Source organism: Musa acuminata, unplaced genomic scaffold, assembly GCF_036884655.1.
Source record: "Musa acuminata AAA Group cultivar baxijiao unplaced genomic scaffold, Cavendish_Baxijiao_AAA HiC_scaffold_62, whole genome shotgun sequence".
Taxonomy (NCBI): domain Eukaryota; kingdom Viridiplantae; phylum Streptophyta; class Magnoliopsida; order Zingiberales; family Musaceae; genus Musa; species Musa acuminata.
In genome coordinates, this window is record NW_027020343.1 from 67,501 (window position 1) to 72,500 (window position 5,000).

Genomic DNA, 5,000 nt, shown 5'->3' on the forward strand with positions numbered 1-5,000 from the left:
CTGTTCTTGCGTGGTGCGGCGACCGTCGTGAGCGGAGCAAAATGTCAGCCATCTCAGCACCCTGGAACCCCCCGGGTGGCACAGGGCTGGATGGGGCTTTCGTATAGCAGGGACGGTGCTGCCTCACGCTGCGCTCACTGTTCGCTGCTCGCCGCTCGCTCGCGCAGCCAAAAATGGCCTGTTTTGGCCCGTTTTTGGGCTGTTTTGGCCTGTTTTTGGGCTGTTCTTGCGTGGTGCGGTGACCATCGTGAGCGGAGCAAAACGTCAGCCATCTCAGCACCCTGGAACCCCCCGGGTGGCACAGGGCTGGATGGGGCTTTCGTATAGCAGGGACGGTGCTGCCTCTCGCTTCGCTCGCTGTCCGCCGCTCGCCGCTCGCTCGCGCAGCCAAAAATGGCCAGTTTTGGCCCGTTTTTGGGCCGTTTTGGCCTGTTTTTGGGCTGTTCTTGCGTGGTGCGGCGACCGTCGTGAGCGGAGCAAAATGTCAGCCATCTCAGCACCCTGGAACCCCCCGGGTGGCACAGGGCTGGATGGGGCTTTCGTATAGCAGGGACGGTGCTGCCTCTCGCTTCGCTCGCTGTCCGCCACTCGCCGCTCGCTCGCGCAGCCAAAAATGGCCAGTTTTGGCCCGTTTTTGGGCCGTTTTGGCCAGTTTTTGGCCTGTTCTTGCGTTGCGCGGTGACCGTCGAGAGCGGAGCAAAACGTCAGCCATCTCAGCACCCTGGAACCCCCCGGGTGGCACAGGGCTGGATGGGGCTTTCGTATAGCAGGGACGGTGCTGCCTCTCGCTTCGCTCGCTGTTCGCCGCTCGCTGCTCGCTCGCTCAGCCAAAAATGGCCAGTTTTGGCCCGTTTTTGGGCTGTTTTGGCCTGTTTTTGGGCTGTTCTTGCGTGCCGTGGCGACCGTCGTGAGCGGAGCAAAATGTCAGCCATCTCAGCACCCTGGAACCCCCCGGGTGGCACAGGGCTGGATGGGGCTTTCGTATAGCAGGGACGGTGCTGCCTCACGCTTCGCTCGCTGTTCGCCGCTCGCCGCTCGCTCGCGCAGCCAAAAATGGCCAGTTTTGGCCCGTTTTTGGGCAGTTTTGGCCTGTTTTTGGGCTGTTCTTGCGTGCCACGACGACCATCGTGAGCGGAGCAAAACGTCAGCCATCTCAGCACCCTGGAACCCCCCGGGTGGCACAGGGCTGGATGGGGCTTTCGTATAGCAGGGACGGTGCTGCCTCTCGCTTCGCCCGCTGTCCGCAGCTCGTCGCTTGCTCGCGCAGCCAAAAATGGCCAGTTTTGGCCCGTTTTTGGGCAGTTTTGGCCTGTTTTTGGGCTGTTCTTGCGTGGCGCGGCGACCGTCGAGAGCGGACCAAAATGTCAGCCATCTCAGCACCCTGGAACCCCCCGGGTGGCACAGGGCTGGATGGGGCTTTCGTATAGCAGGGACGGTGCTGCCTCACGCTTCGCTCGCTGTTCGCCGCTCGCCGCTCGCTCGCGCAGCCAAAAATGGCCTGTTTTGGCCCGTTTTTGGGCTGTTTTGGCCTGTTTTTGGGCTGTTCTTGCGTGGCGCGGCGACCGTCGTGAGCGGAGCAAAATGTCAGCCATCTCAGCACCCTGGAACCCCCCGGGTGGCACAGGGCTGGATGGGGCTTTCGTATAGCAGGGACGGTGCTGCCTCACGCTTCGCTCGCTGTTCGCCGCTCGCCGCTCGCTCGCGCAGCCAAAAATGGCCTGTTTTGGCCCGTTTTTGGGCTGTTTTGGCCTGTTTTTGGGCTGTTCTTGTGTGGCGCGGCGACCGTCGTGAGCGGAGCAAAATATCAGCCATCTCAGCACCCTGGAACCCCCCGGGTGGCACAGGGCTGGATGGGGCTTTCGTATAGCAGGGACGGTGCTGCCTCACGCTTCGCTCGCTGTTCGCCGCTCGCCGCTCGCTCGCGCAGCCAAAAATGGCCTGTTTTGGCCCGTTTTTGGGCTGTTTTGGCCTGTTTTTGGGCTGTTCTTGCGTGGCGCGGCGACCGTCGTGAGCGGAGCAAAATGTCAGCCATCTCAGCACCCTGGAACCCCCCGGGTGGCACAGGGCTGGATGGGGCTTTCGTATAGCAGGGACGGTGCTGCCTCTCGCTTCGCTCGCTGTTCGCCGCTCGCCGCTCGCTCGCGCAGCCAAAAATGGCCAGTTTTGGCCCGTTTTTGGGCTGTTTTGGCCTGTTTTTGGGCTGTTCTTGCGTGCCGCGGCGACCGTCGTGAGCGGAGCAAAATGTCAGCCATCTCAGCACCCTGGAACCCCCCGGGTGGCACAGGGCTGGATGGGGCTTTCGTATAGCAGGGACGGTGCTGCCTCTCGCTTCGCTCGCTGTTCGCCGCTCGCCGCTCGCTCGCGCAGCCAAAAATGGCCAGTTTTGGCCCGTTTTTGGGCAGTTTTGGCCTGTTTTTGGGGTGTTCTTGCGTGGCGTGGCGACCGTCGTGAGCGGAGCAAAATGTCAGCCATCTCAGCACCCTGGAACCCCCCGGGTGGCACAGGGCTGGATGGGGCTTTCGTATAGCAGGGACGGTGCTGCCTCTCGCTTCGCTCGCTGTTCGCCGCTCGCCGCTCGCTCGCGCAGCCAAAAATGGCCAGTTTTGGCCCGTTTTTGGGCAGTTTTGGCCTGTTTTTGGGGTGTTCTTGCGTGGCGCGGCGACCGTCGTGAGCGGAGCAAAATGTCAGCCATCTCAGCACCCTGGAACCCCCCGGGTGGCACAGGTCTGGATGGGGCTTTCGTATAGCAGGGACGGTGCTGCCTCACGCTTCGCTCGCTGTTCGCCGCTCGCCGCTCGCTCGCGCAGCCAAAAATGGCCAGTTTTGGCCCGTTTTTGGGCAGTTTTGGCCTGTTTTTGGGCTGTTCTTGCGTGGCGCGGCGACCGTCGAGAGCGGACCAAAATGTCAGCCATCTCAGCACCCTGGAACCCCCCGGGTGGCACAGGGCTGGATGGGGCTTTCGTATAGCAGGGACGGTGCTGCCTCACGCTTCGCTCGCTGTTCGCCGCTCGCCGCTCGCTCGCGCAGCCAAAAATGGCCTGTTTTGGCCCGTTTTTGGGCTGTTTTGGCCTGTTTTTGGGCTGTTCTTGCGTGGCGCGGCGACCGTCGTGAGCGGAGCAAAATGTCAGCCATCTCAGCACCCTGGAACCCCCCGGGTGGCACAGGGCTGGATGGGGCTTTCGTATAGCAGGGACGGTGCTGCCTCACGCTTCGCTCGCTGTTCGCCGCTCGCCGCTCGCTCGCGCAGCCAAAAATGGCCTGTTTTGGCCCGTTTTTGGGCTGTTTTGGCCTGTTTTTGGGCTGTTCTTGTGTGGCGCGGCGACCGTCGTGAGCGGAGCAAAATATCAGCCATCTCAGCACCCTGGAACCCCCCGGGTGGCACAGGGCTGGATGGGGCTTTCGTATAGCAGGGACGGTGCTGCCTCACGCTTCGCTCGCTGTTCGCCGCTCGCCGCTCGCTCGCGCAGCCAAAAATGGCCTGTTTTGGCCCGTTTTTGGGCTGTTTTGGCCTGTTTTTGGGCTGTTCTTGCGTGGCGCGGCGACCGTCGTGAGCGGAGCAAAATGTCAGCCATCTCAGCACCCTGGAACCCCCCGGGTGGCACAGGGCTGGATGGGGCTTTCGTATAGCAGGGATGGTGCTGCCTCACGCTTCGCTCACTGTTCGCCGCTCGCCGCTCGCTCGCGCAGCCAAAAATGGCCTGTTTTGGCCCGTTTTTGGGCTGTTTTGGCCTGTTTTTGGGCTGTTCTTGCGTGGTGCGGTGACCATCGTGAGCGGAGCAAAACGTCAGCCATCTCAGCACCCTGGAACCCCCCGGGTGGCACAGGGCTGGATGGGGCTTTCGTATAGCAGGGACGGTGCTGCCTCTCGCTTCGCTCGCTGTCCGCCGCTCGCCGCTCGCTCGCGCAGCCAAAAATGGCCAGTTTTGGCCCGTTTTTGGGCCGTTTTGGCCTGTTTTTGGGCTGTTCTTGCGTGGTGCGGCGACCGTCGTGAGCGGAGCAAAATGTCAGCCATCTCAGCACCCTGGAACCCCCCGGGTGGCATAGGGCTGGATGGGGCTTTCGTATAGCAGGGACGGTGCTGCCTCACGCTGCGCTCACTGTTCGCCGCTCGCCGCTCGCTCGCGCAGCCAAAAATGGCCTGTTTTGGCCCGTTTTTGGGCTGTTTTGGCCTGTTTTTGGGCTGTTCTTGCGTGGTGCGGTGACCATCGTGAGCGGAGCAAAACGTCAGCCATCTCAGCACCCTGGAACCCCCCGGGTGGCACAGGGCTGGATGGGGCTTTCGTATAGCAGGGACGGTGCTGCCTCTCGCTTCGCTCGCTGTCCGCCGCTCGCCGCTCGCTCGCGCAGCCAAAAATGGCCAGTTTTGGCCCGTTTTTGGGCCGTTTTGGCCTGTTTTTGGGCTGTTCTTGCGTGGTGCGGCGACCGTCGTGAGCGGAGCAAAATGTCAGCCATCTCAGCACCCTGGAACCCCCCGGGTGGCACAGGGCTGGATGGGGCTTTCGTATAGCAGGGACGGTGCTGCCTCTCGCTTCGCTCGCTGTCCGCCACTCGCCGCTCGCTCGCGCAGCCAAAAATGGCCAGTTTTGGCCCGTTTTTGGGCCGTTTTGGCCAGTTTTTGGCCTGTTCTTGCGTTGCGCGGTGACCGTCGAGAGCGGAGCAAAACGTCAGCCATCTCAGCACCCTGGAACCCCCCGGGTGGCACAGGGCTGGATGGGGCTTTCGTATAGCAGGGACGGTGCTGCCTCTCGCTTCGCTCGCTGTTCGCCGCTCGCTGCTCGCTCGCTCAGCCAAAAATGGCCAGTTTTGGCCCGTTTTTGGGCTGTTTTGGCCTGTTTTTGGGCTGTTCTTGCGTGCCGCGGCGACCGTCGTGAGCGGAGCAAAATGTCAGCCATCTCAGCACCCTGGAACCCCCCGGGTGGCACAGGGCTGGATGGGGCTTTCGTATAGCAGGGACGGTGCTGCCTCACGCTTCGCTCGCTGTTCGCCGCTCGCCGCTCGCT